A 27028-nucleotide genomic window follows, 5' to 3' on the forward strand; every position below is an offset into this window, starting at 1 on the left:
TGTCACTCCTGGAACAAGGTAATCAAATCAACAATATAATCGGACTGCGCACGCTGCGTCGCCTCGCGTGTGATACGCCCCTCGACAGGAGGGCTTAACCAGCCAATTATCTTCCGTATTGGGCAACTACCTAGCTACCGCCTACAGGGAAACGTCATCTACGTATCGAGTGTCTTGCTCGAACAATAGGGATCCTCATCTACTCATTGCTCAATAAATGCCAAATCGTAGGAAACCACACACACACCCTTACACGTAGTCGCGACCTAGACCAATCAGTGTCTACGAGCGGCCGCACGTGATGTTTTCGTGCTCCGCCCCCTTCTCTCGCGTTACGTAGCCAACTGCTCTCGCGCTTGTTCAACTACCATTCATTCTATTTCTAACACTAAACTGTCAAACCTTCGCCGTTCACCTGTGCAACACCTCCCACCTCCCGTATTTAATTCCTCCCCCTTCCCTCACAATTTCACATTGTTTGTTGTGCGTGGCATGCTCACCAAGTTCTCTTGATGCGGGGCCGCTCGACTGCGTGCACCCCTCCGAGCGGCTCGCCACCTCCCCTCGTCTGGACCACGTCTGGACACTCGCCAACCGCGGGCGGGATACTTCTCAACCGGCTCCCGAGGGCCAATATCCGGATTGCGCTGTCCGGTCTTCTCGCAGTTCCGCGATGGTCCTGTAGTCCTCAGAAGGGGGCAACGGCAGAGGGGGCCGCGCCGCCGGGCCTCCTCTAAACCGAAGTGCTTGGAAAAAGTAAAAAAATAAAAATGCAGATCTTAAACAGATCTCAGCAGTGCCTCCAACTTGTCGGGGGGGAAATTCTGCCGGGGTCGGCCGGGCCGTCCGCAGACCCCCGGGCAGGGAGGCCCCAACTCCCCCCGTATATCCCAAAAGAGATAGAGTATGAGACACACACAAGAAGCAAGGTTACTCTGCTGTTTATTAAACACAAACGGCAGGGATGGGTCAAGGATCATACGCGTCTGACCTGACACACACACAATCGTGGGGCTCGCAGGCCCTTTTTACTGTAGTATGACGCGCTACTTGCGTCACTTTAGAAAGTTGACAAAAAACCTATCGCCACTCTTAATTGGTTGCTCGAGTGGTAGGGTTAGTATAGCATACGTATAGAGAATAATATGAGTGGACGAGGGTTAGTCAGGTGATATATCTGGGTTGTCCCTACAATTAGATACATGAGAATTGTTACATGAAGACTCCTAATGATTGGTTGATGGTAATGGCGTCAGTGATAAGAACCCCATGTTCTGATTGGTGCGCCCGTGAGCTTCCCAGCCTGGGACCATCGCTGTTCCCAGCTCTCGGTGTACCTGCAATGTGCAACAATGTTTCACTATGGGTGCATGCAGACAATGTGAAGACTTATTCATGAGCTGGACGGCCGAGTACTCCCACTGTCGCAGATGTCCATTGATCCTTTCAAGTGTATCTGCCTGTGTCTTGTAACGAGGGATCCAGACGCCTCTTTCCTTCTGGGCTTGGCATCTCGTCAGGTTCGGCTTGGTCACGTGAGGTGGGACCGTGTTTGAGGCAAAATTCTGCACAATTAATATTGTTTTTTCCACTGTGCGCCTGGTTTAATTGCAGGTGCGACTTTGATGTTGGTGCACGGCGTGCGAGGTTGCAACATCGTGCCCTTGATGGTCTGCTTTTGGAATGTGGGTTTGCAACATTACGACCTTGGCTGTCTGCTTTCGCCAGGCTCATCCTGCAGGATCAGCAACCTGACTCTTGCTCTGTTAACGTCCATGGGAGCTCTTGCTTGCGGCCTACTTAGGCCTGGTGTATAAGTGGAACCGTTTGGTGCACAGGCGCTTTAGGTTATAGTCTCATATTGTCTTATGACCAGTATCGTGTCTTCGTTATAATTCTCATTGTGGCACCTAGGTTTAGAAGAAGCGTAAGCAAGCTCTTTAGATGAGTTCATGGTGCGTCTTGCGTTTCTGCATTTTGAGAGCCTAAGTGAAAAATAATAAAGATGCACGTCCGTGAATATGTCTGTCGCCTACGTCATAGCACTGAGTATATTCTTCGTGTAGATTGGTGCGGGAGTGTCCAGTGTGTATGTTGGCACAGGTGTGCTATCCGTTGGCTAGGTCGTCATGGCATCTCTAACGACGTATAGTTTTAGTCTAGTTGATCCATGCCGCAGGCATCGGCATGGGCAGGGCGGGCTGCTGGGCAGGCAGATGGACACATCCTTATGTTCCTGTACCAGGGTATCTGGTCGTCTGGTAGATGGGCAAACTCTTCTCGTGGCGGGTGCTTGGGCCGTGAACCTTTAGGCCAGGCGCGAGAGGGGAAAGATGGGAGCCTGTTTTTCCATTTTCCCACTTCAGGAGGTTACATAGACATTCCCATGCGCCCACACTTTAGCAAGCAATGAAGACAAATGACTCCCTTCTTGGTGTTCAAACTAAACTTTGGTGTTTTTATTAGTATAATTGTGGTGCCCTCTGATTACATGTGTTTCGACGACTTGCTTGTGTTTTTCAAATCAGGGCTAATCAAATGTTGTTTCCCATTCCCTTTCACACAAATAATTGTATACAAGCATTTATATTAAACATAATAAAAAGAAATTGGCCATTTTAGGGGGGGTGAAGGGTAGGAGTGTTACGGGTAGTAGAGAAACAGATATAGGGGGAGAAAATAAAACACAAAAGTTGCACAAGGTTAGTTAATTTGACTCAACATACATTGATAATTGTCTTTACTCCTCATTTCCTATGTAAAAGTTAGCATAATCCAATCAGAAAAGAAAGGTTTCTATGGTTTTAGGTTCATAAAAAGGAGTTAGCTTACCCAATAGTGCTGGTTTGAGAAAGTATAATTTCTGTCTTTGGACTAAGTTCAAGGGTTAAATCCCAGAACATCTGGAAAAGGTCATGGAAAACTGATTCAGAATAAGTTGCAAACCAATATCTTAACTAAAAGTGCTGGCATTAATAGAGTTCATGGTGTTGCTGATCACATGCTGTGCTGAATCTAGCTTCCCATTTGTGGTTCTGTGGCAGAAGTAAAGCAGACAAGGGTCTCATACTTCACTACATCTAGGATTACTTAATCCGCGACTTCAAAATGAAACTCAAGTGTCATGGCGTTCGCGCCTTCATTTCGTGCCCAAAAACGCTGTTTACTTTGTCTGGTGGTGCGTAGGCACAGTATACACAGCTTCACGTGGTAACGTGTGTTTAAATAGTGTGTTGCAGTCCCCCTTTCCGCGTGTTTAAATTGTGTGTTACAGTCCCCTTTTACGGAGCCCCTCTTGCACGCTTACCTTAACTTTCAGGTCTCATGCAAATAAGTCCTCTTCCTCCCGGCGTCTCTCCCGTACTCATCTATCAACAGATCTGTTGCTTAGCATTATGGTAGAACTGTTAATAGAACATGCCTCAAGGGAACATAAACGAATAACAGAACAAATAGAAATGATCAAGAAGGAAATCAAAGATGCCAAAGCGCTGGAAGTAACAAAAGAGAAAAATTATCAGAAAATGTTTGAGATCCTAAAAGAATATCAAGATGAGATCAAATTAAGGAAAATGCGGAAATTCTTCAGAGACAATAGGGACTATGAGGACGACCAAGCATATACTTTTCAAGATAAATACAGGAAACTCATCAAAACAACATCACAAGAAAGCACCCCGACCACTTCACCTGGCAGCTCAGATGTGGATTCAGAAGGGGACCAAGATAAAGAATCGGAAGCAACAAATACAACAAATGAAGGGCAAGGTTTCTTAAACCAAATTAGAAGGTTCAAAAAAGGTAACAGACTAAACTACCAGAAGCAGGTACGTTTTTTACTGCCACAGCAGACAACTCAACAACTACCACCTGCAGGAGGAGGGGGGAGCGTGGAGTGGTAGACACAGGGAATCCAGATGCCATAGAAGACTTCAGGCGCCTCACGAGAGCAGGGGCAAGAGAAGCTGCGAACCGGAACAAATAAATGATCTAGTACTAAATATATCTAACCACCAATTGAAACCAGAAGAGATCTCACTACTAAACAAAGGGTTTACCTTTGTACCATCCACGAAATTTGAGAACACAGAAGCCCATACAGATCTTTTCAAATTCGTAAGAAAACTCAAATTGAAAAAATATTTTGACACACAAGTCTCAGCACATCACACTAAGGAACCAACAGCAGAAAGAAGCACACTTACCATTGAGGACTTAACAAACATACATCTATTATGGTTTATACAAGAGACAGATGAACGACCAATTCACGAAACTATACAAGAACTCCAAATAAGGCAAACTGGCCTCACAACTAAAGAAATGAAAGCCAAATCCAAATTTACTCTGCAACTAATGCCAGACTAATGCCAACTAATGCCTCCTCCTGCAGGAGGAGGGGGAAGCATAGAGTGGTAGACAGAGGGAATCCAGATGCCATAGAAGACTTCAGGCGCCTCACGAGAGCAGGGGCAAGAGAAGCTGCGAACCGGAACAAATAAATGATCTAGTACTAAATATATCTAACCACCAATTGAAACCAGAAGAGATCTCACTACTAAACAAAGGGTTTACATTTGTACCATCCACGAACTTTGAGAACACAGAAGCCCATATAGATCTTTTCAAATTCGTAAGAAAACTCAAATTGAAAAAATATTTTGACACACAAGTCTCAGCACATCACACTAAGGAACCAACAGCAGAAAGAAACACACTTACCATTGAGGACTTAACAAACATACATCTATTACGGTTTATACAAGAGACAGATGAACAACCAATTCACGAAACTATACAAGAACTCCAAATAAGGCAAACTGGCCTCACAACTATAGAAATGAAAGCCAAATCCAAATTTACTCTGCAAATAATGCCAGATAAACTTGTGGATACCTTTTATAAAGCTGTCACTAAAGACCTGAATGATTACATCAACACCAAACACAAAACCAATAAAGGATGGAAACGTACATATGATAACTTGACAACTATGGAAAGAAAGGCGCTTCAAAAGTTAAAGACAGACAATAACCTGGTTATCAAAGGAGCGGATAAAGGAGGAAAGATAGTTGTGATGGAACGGGATGATTATGTAGAAATGGCCATGAACCATTTAAACATAACACTCTGCTACATTAAACTTAAATCTAACCCTAAATTGGAAATACTATCAGACTTAAAAGATGCAATCATGACTTGGCATAAACAAGGACTTATTACGGATGAAGAGAGGCAGTTTTTGGACATGAAACAACCAACTTTACCGACCATATACTTTTTACCCAAGATCCACAAAGAATATGAAAGGATTCCAGAGGGGAGACCAATACTGAGTGGAATTGGTTGTGCCACAATTAATATGCCACATTATATTGATGACATTCTAAGACCCCTTGCAATCAAAACCAAATCATATTTAAGAGATACAACTTCAGCAATTAACCAACTAGCTACAATAGATTGGCAAGTAGACTATCTATTAGCCACTTGGGATGTAAAAGCACTTTACACATCCATCAGACATGACACTGCCATAGAGACTGTGCACTACATTTTCTCCAAGGGAACAGCTTCAAATTATCAATCGGTGAACATGCTAAAGGAAATGTTACTTTTAACATTACAAAATAATGTCTTCATATTCGATGGAAACTATTACAGGCAAACCAGAGGTGTGGCGATGGGGATAAGGTATGCCCCGGCACTGGCGAATTTGACGATGGCTATGTACGAAGACAAACACATCTACACAGATGAGGCTTATGAATCAAATGTGATACTATTGATACGTTACATAGATGATGTTTTACTGATTTGGAAAGGGAAGGATGACGGACTTGAAGACTTTAGGAGAAGAGCAAACAAAAATACAATGGGGATTGAATTTACTGGCAACATGAGTGCAAAAGAAATCAACTTCTTAGACTTGAATATCTATGTCTCACAAAACTCATTAAAAACTAAAACCTTTCGAAAAAGCACAGAAGCGAACTCAACGTTATATGCCACCAGCTGCCACTACAATTCTGTGATCAGAAATATACCAATGGGAGAATTCATCAGAGCTCGTAGAAATTGCACAGAGCAAACAACCTTCAGAGATGAATGCAAAGTACTCACAGACAGATTTAAAGCGAGAGGATATGGCAAGAATGCAATAGCGAAAGCACAGGAGAAAGCAATGAAACTTAACAGAGAGAGTACCCCAATCACTAATCAAAAACCGGCACAAGAAGGGAAAATCAGCTTCATCACTACCTATTGTGCTGATAATGGAGTTCTAAGAAGGATTCTGAACAAGAATTGGCACTTACTAAAATTGGATGCTAATGTGAAAAAATACATCAATGACAGCCCAACTATGATCTACAAGCGCGCGAGAACGATCAAGAGTATTCTAAGTCCATCCTTCCTCCCAGAGGTGAAGAATGCCAACACAAACACATGGCGCCCAGCACTACCAAAAGGTTTTTCGCAAATGCGGTACCTGCACAATGTGCAAGTATGCATTAAACAATTCGACGACCTTCAAAGACAAACATGGGACTACGCAGAAAATTGAAGACTACGTTAACTGCAAGACGAAATATGTAGTGTATGCCATCATCTGTCGTGAGGAGATATACATTGGCAGCACCATCAGGGAGCTCAGAACAAGAATACGGGAACATTTATCAACTATAGGAAGTCAAGACACAAACTTTCCATTAGCCCAGCACTGGCAGAGGATGCACCAGATGGATAACAAAAAGTCGCTGAGATTTGTTGGTCTTAAGAAAGTGACCTTGGGTCCAAGAGGCGGAGATCAAGAACTGAAACTTAGGCAACAAGAAGCAAAACTAATTTGCAAATTTCGAGCTGTGGAGAAAGGCCTCAACACAGACAATGAGATGGCCTCCTTTTTGTAAAACATGGATGAGAATGATGTAATTTAGTAAAATAGGTTGAATTAGTAACATACTTGTAAGCATTTTACTGTGAAACAAGGAATATGAATGATGTAATTGAGTAAACTAGGTTGAATTAGCAACATACTTGTAAGCATTTTACTGTGAAACATGGAATATATAACGACAGTATTGACTGCTGGAACCCAAATCTGTTAGAAAATAGGGGATGTATGGTATTAGGCTTCACTCGCATTTAGCATTATTAAAATATGGTTTTGGAATGACATTTTAGCTATGACAGATCAGATCTTACCATGGAACACCAGGTTATGGATGTAATGAACATAATCACGTATTTCTATTTATTCAACACCCAAATTTGCCCAAAATATGGCCGCCAGAAGAGAAACTGAAGTAGGACTACCGGGAACATGATACGATGCTCAGAAATTGGAACTACTTAGGTGATTTATCAGGACTACAATATTTGAACATTGTTGTCATCAAATTAAGAGGTTTTTTTCTGATGATAATGCAATTTAGACTTCAATAGAAAGTGCGAAAAAAAGTGCAGTAATTTGTCCCGTGACAATTAGAAAATTAACACACAGTGGTTTTATTTAACTACAAATAAATGGCAACTCCGGAATTCGCAAAATACACAGTATTTAGAGTTTAATATAAAACAAAAAAGAACTTTAGAGCCAAACATGGCCGCCTTAGCTTAGAGCACAGCAGGATTCTGTTGCTAAGCAAAAGATCTGTTGAGAGATGAGTACGGGAGAGATGCCGGGAGGAAGAGGACTTATTTGCACGAGACCTGAAAGTTAAGGTAAGCGTGCAAGAGGGGCTCCGTAAAAAGGGACTGTAACACACAATTTAAACACACGGAAAGGGGGACTGCAACACACTATTTAAACACGCGTTACCGCGTGAAGCTGTGTATACTGTGCCTACGCACCACCAGTCAAAGTAAACACCGTTTTTGTGCAAGAAATGAAGGCGCGAACGCCATGACACTTAAGTTTCATTTTGAAGTTGCGGATTAAGTAATCATAGATGTAGTGAAGTATGAGACCCTTGTCTGCTTTACTTCTGCCACAGAACCACAAATGGGAAGCTAGATTCAGCACAGCATGTGATCAGCAATACCATGAACTCTATTAGTGCCAGCACTTTTAGTAAAGATATTGGTTTGCACCTTATTCTGAAAAAGTTTTCCTTGACCTTTTCCAGATGTCCTGGGATTTAACCCTTGAACTTAGTCCAAAGACAGAAATTATACTTTCTCAAACCTGCGCTATTGGGTAAGCTAACTCCTTTTTATGAACCTAAAACCATACAAACCTCTCTTTTCTCATGGAATTATGCTAACGTGTACATAGGAAATGAGAAGTAAAGACAATTATCAATGTATGTTGAGTCAAATTAACTAACCTTGTGCAACTTTTGTGTTTCATTTTCTCCCCCTATATCTGTTTCTCTACTACCCGTAACACTCCTACCCTTCACCCCCCCCAAAATGGCCAATTTCTTTTTATTATGTTTAATATAAATGCATGTATACAATGGATAGTGTTATTTGTGTGAAAGGGAATGGGAAACAACATTTGATTAGCCCTGATTTGAAAAAGACGAGCAAGTCGTCGAAACACGTGTAATCAGAGGGCACCACAATTATACTAATAAAAACACCAAAGTTTAGTTTGAACACCAAGAAGGGAGTCATTTGTCTTCATTGCTTGGTAAAGTGTGGGCGCATGGGAATATGTCAATAATTATATCAGTTTGTGTGAGAATTACTATTTTTGGAGGGAGATATTTATTTTGAAAGCAACAGAGAGCAAACGAGAGAGCGAGTGGAAAGAAGCAAGAAAGTAAGATAGAAAGAGAAAGGGAGTGAGCAACAAAGATGGATTAAAAAAGAGAAAGAGAAAGAAAGCAAATAAGAGATGGTCACAACATTAAAATTATATTAACAGAAAAAACAATTAAATTCATCTGAAACAAACAGCGTCAGTGCTAAATTATCTTCTCAGAAAAGACCATTACTTAAAATCCTTTGGAAAAAATCAGAAATCATCTTACTTTGAACGGTGAAAATATTTTAAGCTGCAAATGTAAACACTGCAGTTTTCTAAAAGGGGTTAAGCCCATCAATTTAAATTGTTTCATTTTGTTTGAAGCTCGTGCACAGTAATGCAAGACTGGAAGGTTTCACCAGAAAAATAAGTTCTGTTTCAAATGCTGTATTCGAAACTTTTATCTATTGCCCTTCAGCAAGTTCTTTTCATCTCAACATTAATTTGTGTTATGTGCTGCTAAAGAGTGCACTTTATAGGTGATCTCAGCCAAAGCGTGCTGCTTTCCTCTTTGGCCTGCGCATTTGTATTCTGTGTAAAACACAATAAGATTGAAGGGCCCTTTGAAATGCATGTACACCCACAGCTAAAGGATGCGAGATTGCATTACCTTGCTCGGCAAACATTTGCGGAGGTACATCACCCCTTTGGTTTGGAATGAAGTGGAAAATGTGGGCTTGATAAGTGTTGCTCTCTACAACTGAGAAATACATTATTGAATTATGGCACGTGGACTCTGCAGCATTTCAAAACTTCATATACAATTACATTTAAAGCACAGCATTCGAAGACAATATCTTCAGGTTGTTATCATGTTTCTCCAGGCAATAACAAAGGAATACAATACAGAACAGAGGCAGGTGCTACGATAGCCCTCACATTTTCTTTGCACCATTCCGACCGTGTGAAGTATTGGAATGAAAAACAGATTAAAAAATAGCTTACAGTGAAACCTAAGATCACAATGGGATTTTGTGTGTCACAGGAAATTTGTTTCATATATTGGCTAATATATTTAGTACTTGAGGAAAGCAGAGCAGAACTGTACACACCTTAATCATAACTTTGCCACTTGCAAAGAAGCACATTAACACAAAAGATAAAATAACAATGGCATTGTTCAGCATTTGTAACAATAGCCAAACTTGTCATTAATAAATGACACTCACTCGGCTAGCGGGAACTGTTACTCACCTGGTTGAGGTCTGATATTAAACCCCCTTGTGCTTGTAACAGTTTAAAAGCCATTTAGATTTTAGATTTGCTGTGTATAGAGAATGACATTGAGTTCATTTTATTCAATTTGATGTTTATACCACCACCGCACAGGAACAACACACTGCTACCAATATCAATCCAAGCATGTACTATGCATGCATCATGTATGTTTACTAGCTACTACAGCTTACTGACAATCACAAGAAAGAAAGCCAAACTATTTATTAAATTGTGATACTCAGGATACCTGTTACTCACATTGCCAGTGTCAGATAACCTGCACACCTGCAACATTTGAACCTTGATTTGAATTTTAGATGTATTGTACACAGACTTACTTTAACTCGATTGTAGACAGTTCTGCGTCCTTATCACATAAAAATCAGAATGCCACACAGCTTTCAAAGTAGATCCACGATATGCAGCGTGTATGCAGACTTTATGTAAGACGCATTCCTTATTCAGTTATGACACTCACAGGGCCAATGGCTGCGGGATACCCAAATTGTCAGTGTCAGATGTTTTAAACACGCATTTGCTCACAGCATTTAAACATCCATTGTGAAATTTGATGTGTATGTGTCTTCATTGTAGCCTCTTCTTTGTCATCATGGTCGCTGAACAAGAATGATGCATAGCTTCTTATATAAATCAGAGGATACAGTGAGCAAACAGTGGATGCGCTTTGCAGCATCCATCTGTTCCCTGCCCAACCAAGGTCCTGAGGAGCTGCCAGATATTTCTAGAAATCTAGTCCATGTGGTAGCATGGCCCAATCTAGCCTGGCAGAGTCAGGAGGAATGACCCAGCTGAGTGGAACGGTTTCCTGAAAATAATAAATCCCATAATGAGGATGATGTGCAACCACTTTACATTCAACAAAATATCAGCACGTGATTTGCAATTTTGCAATAAGGTAAAGACACATTGGGCCTTATTACTAGTGTGGTAAAAACACTGCAGTAAAATAGATGTAACTCTGTCACCATCACATTACCGCACCACCGTACAATAGGTTTGGCAGTGAGGTTGAGGAAAAACCTCCAGCAAAATACTGGAGGTAATTCCACCCCAATACCAGCAAATATTGGCCAAATTGGCCTGTGGTCCTTCTGCCAAAATATCCATTGAATCCTATGGACTTCATGAACGGTGACTAACACTGCCATACAACCACTTGTGAGCAGGCGTCGATTCCACCAGACCAAGTAGCAGTAACAGTCAATCCATTTGGAAGTGTTCCAGCAGATTTACTACCAGAATACCGACAAACCTTTAACAAGGCCTATAGTCTATCAAGTGCTGATATTTTGTTGGATGTAAAGTGGTTGCATTTTGTCTTATTAAGGGATATATTAATTTCAGCAAACCGTCACCTATAATATCATTGCAAAGGGGGTGTTTTCAAGATGGAAGCATGGACTTAGCATGTGACCATTCCCCAATTTGCAACAGGAGGTTTACAAACTGAGCTAAAATACCCCTGCTGCAAATCATGTATCATGCTGTTCGCAAATCAGGTTATGAGTGGTTGGATTTATAAACGTTTCCTAGTGTATGGAAACCAGTCAGAACATTTAACCAATGTTATTTATCCTGCATCACACTACCTCTGAAGTGGGAGTGGTAAGGATCTACAAATGCTAAATCAGGTGTTCCGCTAACAATACGCACAAGGCAATTCAATACCAGCAAAAGGCAAAGAAAATAAGAACATGGGATGTAGAAATTGTTTACGAAGGCCCACACCATATTGGAAATAGCAAAGGGGATCCAGTTTTCAAAAGTTACAGCCTATAAGAGGAGATGATGTGGTACCCAGTTTTCAGTGGATTTGTACCTGCCATTTTTCAAGAAGTGGAGAGAAGTTTGTCCAAGGGAGTCTCATAACCTAAATTACATGTTCTATGGTCTGCCGTTGTGTTTTAAAAGTAAGTACAGCGATACCCATGAAGCATATTCAAAAGCTACGTTCCTAAATAATCTACATTGCAATTGTATTTACCTCTTCTAATTGAACATTAATAACTTAAATACCTTGGTTGACTGCAAAGGCAAATGTCTCAATGAATATCTGGCAGTGAATGCATTTCAGATTTCACAAAAGACCGTGGAATTCTTATTCCCTGTAAAAATCGTGATGTAAACAAAAATTGTCAAGCACAACACTTCATACTCCAGAGAAGAGCTGGAATGAGTTTTGTAAAGAAAGAATAGGGTCCAAAGAAATGTCACTGTATAACAAACCATCCAACTGTAACTAAAAGCATTGTGTAAATACAGGTACACTCGAATCCAATAGTTATTGATGTTCAGAATTTTTTTTCATTGTTGTCATTTCATTAGCATGTGATTCAAGCAATGTCTCAAAATGATCTTGCCTTTTCTTCTCTGATTTTCTAATGGGAACATATCTTACATTATTTTGCAATTGCTTCATTTGTTGTTCAAAGTAAATTAAAATATTGTATTAATGTATAATGTGGAACCCCTGCACGTGCGCGGTTTGAATGTCACAAGGCCTAGTACGATCATTGATTTTGTCCACCCTTTGTTTCCCCTCCTTGTCCTGTCGTGCCTTGAAACACTTGTGTATAGGCACGTTATAAATGCCATATCATACCCATCATTCACCTCCTGGCTTAAGGGTGGGTGCTTACTTGGAATAAATTAAGTCTGTTATATATTTTGCATTGCTTCCTCATTTTGGCAAGCAAGATTAATATAGACATGCTGAATAATGTATCGTCATTATTAATGGCAGCCTGATTTCGGCAGATGAAATCTCTTTACATGTGCTTCTGTTCCCAGCATGTAAGAGTTTGATTTTTAAATGTTAGAGCTATTAATTTATGGATGCTTGTGACGGTAAAAAGGACATATGGTCCTGAGATAAATACATGGGTGATAGTTAGCCAAGGCGGTGTTCGGGTACTGTGTTTTGTGCAACAGCAGTGCAGGCAAGCCAGAGTGACCCAGCAGAGTCTTTCCTTGCTGTTTTTCCATTGGAGGCAGACTCGCCTTACAAAGCCCCTACACCGGCGCGGAGCGCATGCGGTGTGCGGGTAGTGTGTTTTGTGCAACATCAGTACCATCATGGCAGAGCGACCCAGCTGAGTCTTTCCTTGCTGTTTTTCATTGGAGGCATACTTGCAATACAAAACCCTTACACCGGCGTCGAGCTCACGCATTGTGACAGTTGCATGTTTTGTGTTTAGCGGTTGGAGGCAGGAGGAGGACAAGCAGTGCCGGACCAGTGAAGGCAGACGGTCATTGTAATCCATAAACTACAGAGATAGACAGTAAGAACTAAGCCTGATATTAATCCCTGCAATACAGGGAGCTCTGGGAAATCACTTTCCACGTCTTAATGCAATAACTATGATTTATGAACTGTGGAGTGGGGGGCTATCTGCTGCTCCTCTGCTCTATCCAATTTCTGATGCAGCAATGCTGGCGACGTCCCTTCTTCCTCTGCCTTCGTCCCCTCCGGAGTTGCCATTTGTACCAACACAGGTAATCCCTTTTTTCACCGCGGCCAGGGGCAGAAAAGAAAAAGGGTAAATGAGAGACACAGAAAAAATTGGGCACAAAGTCCATCTCATCTTTTTTCCAAAAGCACCTGTACTCGACTTACATATTGAGCCATTAACATCAACAAATTCACCATCAGTGTTTGAACAGGTGAAAGGCTCACTGAATGTGGGGGAGGGGCTTGGTGTACAGCAGCCGGCAATAATTGGTGCCTTAATGCAAGTAGGCACCATGACTGCTTCAAAAGCAAATAGCCATATAGATCAGTTGAATGATTTACTCCCCTCAGTGCAGCTTACTAGTATGGACTTAGTAAACTTGGATGGTCAACAACAGATGCAACCAGGAGCCTCACTGTCATATAAGACAAGTGAAACCATTAATTTACCAGAGTCATCTCAGGCCACCCAGGATGTGGACACTGTGGCCAGTCGCCCCTTGCATGGTCAATGAGCAGGGATAAGTTACCCAGTAACCAAGCGGTTCATGCTGATTGTAGGGAGCTGCACAGGTGGTAGGAATACCAATACCGATAAATCAGGGGACTTTCATGGAAGACACTCCTTCAGACTTAGGTGACTTTCAAGACTGTTCACCATTCAGAGACCAGAATGGACAGGATTCAGGCGCAGATTTGTTTGCCTTGACCCCTTCCCTGTCTCCAAATGTGCTTCCTCCAAGGAGGCTTTCTGCAGTGTTGAGGAGATTGGACGGGGGTTTGCAGGCTGAGAAGACAGATCTATGTATGGAAATCAATTAGGCCCTGTGTATTTGGGAGGTGATCAAGAGAGGACATGAGTGCAAGAGACTCATTATGTGTCCAGCTACACCAAATTTTGGGTTTGTAGGTCATAGCTGCGTTCTGTTGCAATAGACTTGTCATGCGTCCAGCTAGATGCACAATCTTGTCCTAGATCATAGCTGCATTCCAATGGCAGAGATGTTGTGTTTTGCGTTTAATTTGGTTTATGGAGGCAAATGCGTGCAGAAGTGTGGCCTTGCCTGTGGCTGAAGTTCCATAAGTATCTATTGTGACAGGTTTAAATCCATTGACTATATTCTAACAAATGCCTTAGTACATTAGCTACATTCAGAATACACATAGAATCCTTGCACTGGCTACATTCAACCTTCATCTAGATTCAATGCACTGGCTACATTCTACATACACCTAGATTCAGTGCCATTACCATTTCTGACTTTGGCATTGGAACCTTTTTTTACTCCAGATGAGGGACTTCTGCATCTGTACCCTGGGAACTGTGAACCTCTTTACTGTCCTATTTGCACCCCAGTCTTTCCAGGAAAAGTTCTCTCATTTGAGTGCATGCTCTGAGGTAGGAGAACTATATCTGCACAGTGAGCCCACAAAAGGTCTTTCCTGGCAGAATTGTCCTAGCAAGACAGTATCCATGACTATCATGGTAGCTCAGGGTGTAGACTTCTATCAAGGCAGGACACATATCACAAAGTCATCTTACTTGCTCCTTTCCCACCTCGGCAAAGTTCGATCCACACGTGGGGCTCCCTGACTTTCTCCCCAGGCTGCATGAGCAGCGCTCCCATTGCACCATGTCTACAAGCCTAGCTGGGCCTCATCAGTGAAGAGCATGTATTGTGCAATCAAAGTGTGCTAGCTCTGCCTACTATTTTGCCCATCCATCTAGTCAGCGCTTTGTATTATACTGTGTGTACTTTGCGTGCTTCAGTCCGGTGAAGCCCATTTGGGCTGTGTGGGTGTGTGCACCCTCTACATGGCCCCATCCGAGGAACCACCAGTGTTCCTGCCTCCGCCTCCAGCCAAGGCATTGATTGGCCAGCATCACTCCTGAAAGGGCCAATCAGAGTAGCCGGCTGGTGAGAAAGACGGCCCCCATTCAAGCCCCGCAACTAAGGCCCCTGTTGACCCTGTCTGGGATGGTGCAGGCCGGGTGACCTCAGGAACTATCGTCCTCCATCAAACCTTGCGCCAGCCGCCTTGCAGTCCCTGCTCCCTAATGAACCTGGTGCATGAACCTCCTTGCACATGTGAGTGATGGCTGAACCTTTATAGTGCTTCCTCCTTAACACCTGAACTTTAACTGTTGGCTATCTCACTCTGCCTCTCTACCTCTCTTTCCTATCCTACTTCTCTCACTGCACTTATGTTCTTTTTAAAAATCGTTTCTATTGTGGCTGTGTCTATTGCATCACAGCATTCATTTTGCATTTCACTGTGTTCTGTTTAAATCTGAATCTAGGTGGTTGTGCCTTTGACATCACTGCATTCATTTTGCATTTCTTTGTGCACTGTTTCAATTTGTTTTTTGAGGGTGTGCTTTTTACATCTTGCACCTTTTTAATGCACTGCACTCAATGTGATCATGTAATCCTTTTTGCATACATTTCTGGCACCCCCACCTATTGCTCTGCATTTGTGCCCTCCTTATCTCTTAGTCCTGCTAGAGACAGGCCAGGACTGTGCAGTGCAGCCCCCTTTATTATTCTTCCCTCCTTACATCTGCAGCCACTTTCGTTCTGGTGCCTAGTATGCCTCTCCCTGCCTCCCCTTTCCCCTCCTCTCCTACTGCATGTCTCATGCACTTATCACTATCAGAAACCCTGTCAGGCACATATGATTGACTCACTGCCCAGTTCGCCTTACCCTACTCTCTCCCATACTCCCTCCCATCTATCTTTTTTTTATGTAGTATAGCTCTTGCGTTATTGAAACAACCGTCAGGCATGCACATTAATTATGTCATATGTTGTAATCACTTTGTATTCCTCTTTGTTCTATGTTTTACCTCCAATTACATGCCACCTGCCCATTCTGAATGTTCCAATGCCTATTAAGAATATCTATTTGCTTATCTGCTTTCCCTCCCGTGGTTGGCGCGCTTTGAAATGCTTAAGTGTATAGGCACTATATAAATGACCAATACATAAATACATAAATATATTATTCAGGGACACAATTGGCAGTGTATTCCCACCATACATTGTGCACTATATGTCACAGAATGCAAAAGCAGCAATTAACAAGCAGTTCTCGAAAATATGCAGGTTGGCACGTATGCTCAGTAGTTTCTGAAATCACATTTGGGATCATATAGGTTCAGGGCCTTCATGGGGCTGGATGTCAGGCCTGCCAGAGAGATGCATACAGAAAGGTGGTATGGAGGGATAATCACAGTGAAGCACTCAGCACATATCAGATGGTCTGTCACATACCAGATTACTGGCATGTGCATGACCCACCCCATTTATAAGGGCCCTTCAGAAGCAATGTCAGAAGCATGCTTGATTCATATAGGCCATAATAACTGCACAAAAAGTGTTTGTTGCATGAGCAACATGGTTTCAGAATGAAATTTAGTATTTTTAAGCAAAGTCTCCAGCTTGATAGGGCTTCAGGGCAAAAGACGCGAATCCACAAAATCCTCTCTAAGCAATGTGAACACATACTATATGTATCTTTTAGCCAACTCAGAATCATTTCACAGTACGTAAAAGAACTATCAAGTGCTTCATTTGACATGTGGCAAAGGGTGCAGCAATTTTACGATGGCGGACTCATGGTGGCAACTGCCAAGCACTGTGGAATACTTTGCCCCACTCTAAACTGTATTGCTCATTCTGTCACAATCCTGAGATGAAACCTGCAGCAAAAACTTGCAGCAAAGGGCATGTATTTTTTGGGCTGGGAGAATTCTGGAGTTGGCTTCCTTTAAGACCCAGGAACCAAGTCTGTGGAATACACTGCCCGCCTTACACTATATTGTCAACCTTCACAAGCCAGTGGTGAAGCCTGAGGCAAAGTGATAGGCTGTTTTAGGCGGTTTATCAGCTGTTTTACGGTAGTGATAGTACCTTCCTGCTATTATCTACCTCTGTATTTTGATTACTTGTTTTGCCCTGCCACCCTATAAGAGACAATAGTTAAACGTTTGTATACAATTCAGCTTAATTTAGATTGAATAACAATTGCCTAACATACATATGAACCCATTTTCCCATCCAATTGATAAACTATTGTTACTGTTGCTGTATCTGATCACTCTAAAAGTCACGAATACAGACACGAAGCATCCCAGAATGCTAATGATTTCAGTATTGGTTTAATTGCTGCTTTAACAATCTGCTAAAGTGATTTATTTCCAGGGCTAAGACTGGGTATGATTTGGGAGACCTGTCTGTAAAACACTTACACAGCGTGTAAGGCTGCTTTTTGTCACATCAGTACTTCACGTGTGTTAGTTGGTAAGGATGGTAGAGTCTGGCTACTGTGGGAGGCGACATTCTATTGTTAAGTAAGCCTTTCAGGTGTTTGCTTTAATAACTTCATCCTACATGTTGTGACCTTTGGTTATAATTGCTAGACGGTTTGAATTATTTTCCCCCACTTTGGATACATTAGTACAAATTAAATGTGTATTGAGTATCCTAGAAAAAGGAAGTCAATTTCAAAACTGACATTGCCAATAAGGAAGAGATCTGATGTCACAAATTACGGAAACAACTGCCCGACACGCGTTTCGACCTAAGTCGTTGACACGCCGACACAGCACCAGAATTGGCTATCCAGCCCCAGTGGCACCCTGACTCAGGAGGACCACCCATCAGCTCTATCCAGAGCCTTATCTCTACTCCATTGGCCCTGAAAAAGACTTAGGTCGAAACACGCGTCGGCTGTGTGCACTTACCTATGTTGAACAAAACTGGCAATTTCTGTCCAACTTAATGTTTTGAAATTGTGCTGGTCTTTGTTTTGACAACAATAATAAAACAATAAATGACTAAGACAACTAAGACTCCTCGGACCTGATGATGAACCTAAATCTCTAGAAATTGAGCTATATTCATGGATCATTGAATCCTCCCAGCGCCCGAAATTATCCATAGGTTTGCCTTCCCATCAATTCATTCAGCCATTGGGAACCCCGGAGTTGGTCCCCAGACAAACCAGGAGCAAGGCTGCGGGCCAACATACAATTACCTCATAAACAAGGTGCGCGGTAGACTGGGAGTCCCGACCCAGATAACTCCATTTAGCTGTAACCTGGTCCCAGACTTATCTGTAAAAACAGACTCCGGTCATCTTTTTTCGCCATTTCTTTTAGGAAAAGTCCTTCTTGTGTGTAACTCTGCACGCCAAACCAGGTTTTGTCCCTTTGTTCGTGCCCCTTGGCGAGCTTCTGTGCTGAACCCCTCCGCTGGTGCCAGAGTGTCTGGGGTGGCAGGATGTGAGGGAGGTGCCCAAATCTCCCTGTGCTTAGTCTCCTAGGAGACCTGAATGCACTCTGGTGTGTTTGGCTGTCTGACTGTCCGGCAAGGACAGACACCCTGCAAGGTGAGTGACAGCCAGGCTGAATGAATGGCGGAAAACTGTTTAAAAGCAGGTCTCTGGGACTTGGAAAGCAGAGTCGACCACTGGAACGAAAGAACTGAAGAGGAGAGGAAGGAAGAGAACTGCTGCAACTCCTGGACAACCGGTGAAGCCCTGCTGCAGGTCCGAATTGCCTGGAACTCCGACGACAGAGAAGCCCTTCAAGGTTAACTTCTTCCCTTGAGTTTGGTCGGAACAACCAACTCGCAAGCCACCTGGACACCGTCCTATTCTGGTCGGATTTTCATCAGAGTGCTGTTGAAAACTGGATAGCCAGAGGGAAGGAAACCAGCTTGTAGACTTTAAGGCACTCACACTTTAAACCAACGTCTTGCTACAGCTTTTGGTCTCTTCCCTGGGTAGTGCAGGAACCTCCCGACGTCCTCCTTCTTGTCCCCACGACTGAAGCACAGGAACAGCGAGATCTGCTCGAACTGCCAGGAACAACTGCCTCAGCTACAGCTTTCTTCATTTAAAAAGGTACTGTGCAAATGCGGTCAGAAATCTTTTCAGCCATCGAGAAAGTGTGTGAAACTTTCCTTAACTACGAAGGCTTGTCCTTCCCTAAACATTCGTCAAACTTTTCACCTAGCCAAATCCTTCAAAAAGCTGTGGCAAAGACTTAACCGTTATATACCAGAACTCTGCTATCGTATACAAAAGACTCTGAACCATTGACTTTAGCCCAGGCCTGTTGAGAAGAATTGCTGGTTGTATTTAACTGAAACACTTTGCCCTGCCTATGAATGTATTTGGGATCTCTATTCTTATAACCTTGTCTTTTCCCTCCTTTCTGAAGTGCCATTTTGCTCCTACTTCATTTTTGTGGTGTATTAGTGTGTGATATTGAGTTGCTTATGCTAGTGTAATGTTTTATAAAAGATTGAGTAAATAAATGTATATTCTCTTACTAAGAAACCTTGAGTAAGTGTTTACTTGAATCACTGTATTGGTTGGCTCTTTGTGTAACCTGTTCTACTGTTCACTTAAACTCTTAAGATAAGTCTGGCTGCTCAGCCATCGCTACCACTTTACTGTGTAGTACAGGCTTGTACCAAAGGTGAAATTTTGCTTACACTTGTAGTCCTCATTACCTGTAGTGTTCCCAAAGAGTATTGCAGGTGATTCCGCCTAACAATGTGCTTCTTGGCATGTTATTGCATAAGGTCAATTAGTATAAATGCATATTTTGAGAAATGCAACATGAGCAACAATGAATCAGACAGAGTTGCAGAGAGAATCTTAGGGGAGGAGGGGGGGTTGTGAAGGCCAATTATAAAGTACATTAGAAGAAATATTTGTATTGTTCTAAAGCACTTAGTATATTGCTGGCTCTGGGTGACCCCAAGCCTGAAAGTTAAGCAGAACAGGCTTGCAGGACAGGGAGGGATTTAACTCCCTAAAACAAAAACATATGGTACTTTGGTTTTGCAGTAGAATGTGTAAAATATTACATTTACATGTGTTGTTATTTGCATTCATAGACTGTGGCCTTAAATAAGCTTAACATTGACACTGCCATGTGTTTGTGACTGCCATCCAGTCCAAATCCTATCCCTAACAATGTGGGACATATTGAGCCCTGTAGCTATTACAGAGCCATTCTTGGAGTTTAGAGAATGTAATGCATTAAAAGGAACTTAAGGCACATTCCTAGATATCGTTTTATGACCTTATAGCCATGCCTGGGGACATTGTGATGCACTGTCACGGGCATAGATCATGTTATGGAACATGAGCTCCCTCAGCATACCCCAAAATAACACAGCAGAAGTCACTATGGCCATAACATAAATGGTTTGGCGCACACCTCAACACATATGTGAGTGTCAACTGTCTTCCATGGATTCCAGTGGGTAATACCAACTTTCATCTTGCTCGAGCTCCCGCCGAGATGCAAGTTTAATCAACATTGCTCCGTAGAATAGTTGCAGCATCAAAACCTCTGAAGTTCAGTAACGATAATCACAGACATCTCTAAAAATGATGCTGTATACCCCCTTTACCATGGGCTAATGACCACACTGCAGAATCCACTGAACCAGAGAAAACCCATTGGTGGCTTCTTACAAATCACTTCTGGTGTCTGTCTGTTCCGTACTAGCAGTGATCATTTTTTTAATTTATTTTGTGTTTGGTTAATTACAAATCTTTCACAATATTCAACTAATACATAGATACACAGTATTCTAAAGCCAAAATGCATTCCTAACTTTATTCCCATGAATGCATTTACATCACTAACTGTAGGATTGGTCTTTTTTACTATAATGTCATCTAGAACTCTGATAAATGCCACAATCAGTGAGGTTTGGTGACCAGCCAGCATACAGTCCCATATAGCACCCGTAAAAACCTTATTTACATCATTTACAAAAGGGGTAAAATATTTCAATTGTAGCCCTGATCATTTTGGGCAATATAATTCTGGGTGTTTTAGCGATTACACTTTATTTTCTACTTCACAATACCGTCATGACAAGTTCAAATATTTTGTCCCAGATCTTATGAACAAAATGTGTCTAATTGGATATAAGCTTGACAGACATCACAAGTATTGTTGTCTAATTATTGGGCATGGACATTGGCTCAGATAATTTCCTAAAAAACACATTCATACCTCCACTCTAATTCTCAAACATTTTATAAGACCATGCTGTCCTCCCCCAATCTTCAAGCCACAATTTCTCGTTTAGCTGATCTGGGCTTTCCAGGCTGAGGTTTTTATTTACATTTAGGATCTTGACAATCTGTTCACATCTCCTAGCCCATTCCATGAATGGCTCTGATGACCCACGCCTATATATCCCACAAATATCCACAAATAACGAGGCTCTTGGTGGATTTAAAATCTTTAAAAACAACTAGATCATTCTCCAAATAGCTATTCCATTTCGGGATCAGCCCCAGTTCATACCTTATGGTGGCAGTTGGCACACATTGTGATAATAATAGGGTACCTTTCCATATCTGCCCTCAATTCTAGTCAGAGTGGAGCCAGGGTAAAGCCATTGATGCTCAGATTAAATTCTAACCCATAAATCAGAGCCGGAACCACCTTCTGCTTGTAGTAATTTCCTACAGGAATCAAGGAGAACCGGCAATATAGCCTCTTTATTTTCCTTAATTGGGCTATGCATTGGGATGATTTAAACCATAACACTTTATTGAGAAGGCTCTTATTTGGTTTAAGCTGAATGTTGAAACTTAAACACTTTACTTCTGTTACTTTTGTCAAGTTAGTTATCCTCTATAAACCATGTGATGTGCTTTTTTATATCACTCTTTTATTGTCGTTGATAATTAGGCTGTTCCTTTTTGTGTAATCCACCAACTCCTTCAGACTATACTGAAGACCTATTGTTATCTTGTCAAATACTAGAAAATCATCCACAAAGGCCAACCACTGGATCCTTTGCTTCCCTAAACTGGGATGAAAGCTCTTACTTCTGCAAGGGACTCACCCAAATCAGCCACATAAAGAAAAAATAAACACAGGGCCAGTACACCTTCCTGGTGCAGACCCTTATCAGTGTCAACTACCCCTGATAGGTCACCCTTTGCGTTCAATCTTATTATCACCTTTGTTGAAAAGTGTAACATAATTAATAACTTCAACAAGGTTTTTAGGATTTTCCAACAATTTCATTTATCCCACAGGATTGACCAGATTATTGTGCCATTGGTCCTTTCCAGGTCAATGCTGGCATAATAGATTTTTACAGTGGAATCCTTTGTTTTGGCTTGGAGTAATGTCGATAATAAGTCATTTAGTGAAGTCCCTTTCCCAGACCTAAACCCTGTCTGGTATTTGGAAAGCTGGTTCAATTAAGCTTCCCACTTCTAAAGCTCTTTTAATTCCAATGCTGCATAGATGTAGAAACTTACATCTATTTGAGCAACGGGTCTATAATTGCTTCTGTCACCCCGTATGACCTTTTTTGTAAATAAGGACAATGTCGGCTTTATGACATGATGGGGTCGTGCTTAATATCAACAGCCAAGATCCCTTCAGGACCAGCGTTGCAGGAATTCTTTAAGTGATAGATTGATCTAGAATATTCTCCTTTGTCATACTTATGACCCAAATTGTCCCAATTTGGATCTGCATTTAGAGCTTAGGTAACTTATTTGCAGTTGTACTATTAAACAAGTTTCTAAAATAACTTTCCCATACAATTGCTCATATTGGATTGATTCATTTATGGGTTTGAATTCCTCTGTCCAAATTTATGTTATTCAAAACATGGATGTGTTTTTTTATTTTAATACTTTGAACATCTTCTGCTGGCTTTCTTTTAACAGCATCCTCTTTTTATAATGTCATATCCCGTTTTTACAATTTCTGGTCAACCCATGTCCCAAAGCCAAATTCTTTGTTTTTCTCTTATGGCCATTGTTAGGTCCCTTTTTTTCTCTTTCACATGGGTATTGACAATATAATTCCTACTTTCTCTATCCCGGGTGACCCATGCCCAAGAGGATTTTTATCTCAGAACCTCTCACAATCGACATCATTAAGTCAAAGTAGCAGCATGGATCACAATAATCCTCTTTAGTGTGACTTTCTAATTTCACCCATTTGTGCTTTTTTATTACATGTTTTCGGTACACCATACTTCTTAAGGATTTTGTTCCCTTTGGAATTAATGTTTATATTAGTTGAACCGCCTTTCCTTGTTATCTTGCCATTTTCTTTATTTGTATATAGGACTGCCTGTAATCAATGAAACCAGTTTTAGTCAATCATTGACACTGAATTTACACCGAAACATGTTGGAGAAGGTATGATCCCATTTAATCTGCACATGTCCCAGATTGTCATCTTCTCATTCCACCTTTTGCCATGAGCTTGCAATCTCCTCCAATAGTACGGTAATAGCTTAAAATGTTGGCCAGTCCCCAAGCACACACTCCTTATGTCTGCCCAATCCTCCAAACATAGACTGTTCAAATCTCCCAACAAAATCACTTTTCTTCTCTTTTATCTATCATTCCACTACATCATTATTTCATTCATGTTATCAATGAACTGAACGTCATCAACACTCAAAATATTCCTATTAAGAAGATTCCCACATGATTATCTGCCTACACTTTTATATTTATCTTCAGCCCAATATTTATAGGTATCAACAAGCCTCCAGAAGGGCACCCATTTAGTTGTCTCCTAGCACTCTGGCTTATACATGTAAAATTGTCAGTTACTGGACTATTCACAAGACATATCTCTTGGAAACACATTATTTAAAATGTTCTAAATTTCTATAAGACGCTGCCCATTTTAAAATTCTATTAATTCCCCTTGAATTCCATGATACAAAAGATAACTCATTTGTTCTAAAGACATTGGGCCTCATTACGAGGTTGGCGGAATGGGTTTAACGTCACTGGTAATGGTGTCAGTGCCGGTAAACCCATTCCGCCCTATTACAAGGTTCCCTTGCGGGACCCACATAGAACGTCTGATCAGACCAGACATCCTTTGCGGGTCCCGCAAGGGGACCAAGGAGCTAATAATGGGCCCGTTATTAACGGGCTCATTATTAGCTCCATCCCCATTCCCATTGAGGCCTATGGGGGCTCGAAAGGGAATGGGGAATGGTTTTTTGAATGGGGACTTACCAGGTCCTCCAAGGTTAAAATGAGTCCCATTGTGTCTTTATTCACATTCAACGGGGCTTTCAAAGCTCCAGACAGCCATGACCAATTGTCCATTAACACTGGTTCCTTAACTTGTATTTCTACAGCAGTTCATAGTGGCCACCTCTAGTTGAACAGTGTATTGTTAAGGTTTAATTGTAATCAAGCAATGACACGCCTGGCAAAAAACGGCTTAGGACTGAATGGCATGACCCCCTTTGCTCTTCTCTAGCCACAGGGAATACATCAAAGCCTAGTTTTATTACTGATTCAGTTTCTGGTCATACACATTTGAGGCCAAATTAGGTGGGACATGGAGGAACGCTGAGTTTACTATAGAGTCATATGGGAATTTGATTTGAATGATGTCTGAAGTTGTGAATTTTCCTAATTTAGGGGTTGTTAAGACAATTCTTCTTAAGTCCCCCTAAGGGTGTCATAAAACTATACCTTAGGCAATACAGAATCTCCAACTCTTAGTATAGACCTGTACTGCCTGAGATATATGGTAGCAATGACAGAGCAGCCAGTCTTATTTTTGGAGGGAGAGAGGGCTATAGATAGATACAAAGAAATTGTAGTATACTTATGGTCCAAAGAAACACTAATACACATATGTACTGTAAACATAATAGTTTATTTTATATACACATAGGCAAAGATCAATCTTTAGAAAGTTAAGTACTATATCATAATGCATGAACACAATTATTAAAACCAACAAAATACTTATGGTATGCAAACCAAAGTATAACCTTATTTAGAATAGCAGTTTCCAATTCAAGGTGAGTACCAATGTAACACGTTTAGAATGACATTAAGCTATTCTTGGGGAGTAAAACCATATTAGTTAGACTTTTAGAAAACATTATGTTATTCAAGTGAGGCAGACCCTAATGGTATTAACCTACAGTGTTATTCAGTTTCAAAAATCACCTAGTTATACCAACACTGTTACAGGTGTACACTGTGCAACATATGTAACTTATTCTTCTTTCATAAGGGATACAGTTACACTCAGATGACCTTTCAGAACACAGTTCAAAGGCAAGTAAAATAGCTTATATACATTTCATAGGGGCAGTGGGCTTCTCAGGGATAAGTAAGAACTCTGTAAGACTGTTTGAGTATGGCACTAAGCAATTCAAGGTAAGCACAACCCAATGATACATTTTTAGCATGTCAGAAGTTATTAAAGGTGAATAAAACCTGATTGGTATATACACTCTAACACTTTTTCTGTTACCTGAAACGTTAGTTATACCCAGGAAACTTTCCAGAAGAGTGGAACACAATTCTAGGGTAAGACTTTTCAGAAAGACAATCAGCAGTTCAAGGTAAGTAATAACCTAATGTAAGTCTGTTTTAGAAATGCACTAAGCAGTTCAAGGTAAGTAACCCACAATGGTATACCTTTAGAATGGCAGTATTCAAAGTGAGTAAAGCATATTGGTAAGTGGTTACACGTATTTAGTTTCAGGAATAATATAACAATACCAATTCAGCTACTACTAGAACAGTAGAACACAATTCAAAAGAAAGTAATTAACATTGCATTCTTTTCCGAATGGCAGTCAGCAATTCAAAGTTAAGGAAGTTATAACATTTTGTAACGTATTTAATAATCATGCCAAGGCTTGATTATTGTAATGCCTTGTTATGTGGAGCTGTGTTAAAAAGCTACAGATTTTGCTAAGTGATGCTGTTATCAAAAAAGTCCCAAAACATGAGCACATATCACTGCACAGAAGGGAACTGCACTGGCTCCGTGTAGAGGCCAGAATAGAGTTCAATATTAACACATTGATGCATAAATATCTGTTTGGAAATGCACCTAGATATTTGAAAGAGCATACTACTGTTCAGATCTCTAATTGGACCTCTAGATCTAAGGACTCTAAGTGACTGAGATGCCCTAGATTTAGACGGACAAAGGGAAAAGAACGGTCTTACCCTGTGAAGAATGCTTTAGCATGGAACAAACTACCAACAAGCCTGTGCCATGAAGGAAACCTGACTGCTTTCTAAAAAGCATTAAAGAGTATATTATTCTACTCAGCGTTTTTTTTTGCCAGCTTGGACTGGTAGCCCTCTATCACTTTCCTCATCTCTTGATTAATCTGTCTCCACCACGCCCTGATGCCTGCAGGCATTCGGGAAGTAATAAACAAGTAAAAGTAACTGTAACATCTTTAGCAAGTAAGTAGTTTGTAACACATGTTATATTTACAAGACAGAGCCTTATACTTTTAAAGTCCTTCTAGGGCATGAGTGATCTCAGAGACAAAAGAGGGACGTCAGTGGTCTAGGAGCCAACACTAGGCAGGTCAGTATGAGGCTCAGATGCAGGAAAGTCAGAGTTCCAGAGGATTTCTTCTTCAACAAGAAAGTACAGACTTCAGAGTTAGTAGAACATGTTGAGGGACTTCATAGAAGGCCACCTAGATGCGTTCCAGTGTTAAGCCTGGTCAAACAGTATGGGCGCACTCCCAAACAGATGAATCACACAC

This window comes from Ambystoma mexicanum, chromosome 6q (assembly GCF_040938575.1).
Source record: "Ambystoma mexicanum isolate Mex_15411 chromosome 6q, UKY_AmexF1_1, whole genome shotgun sequence".
Lineage (NCBI taxonomy): Eukaryota > Metazoa > Chordata > Amphibia > Caudata > Ambystomatidae > Ambystoma > Ambystoma mexicanum.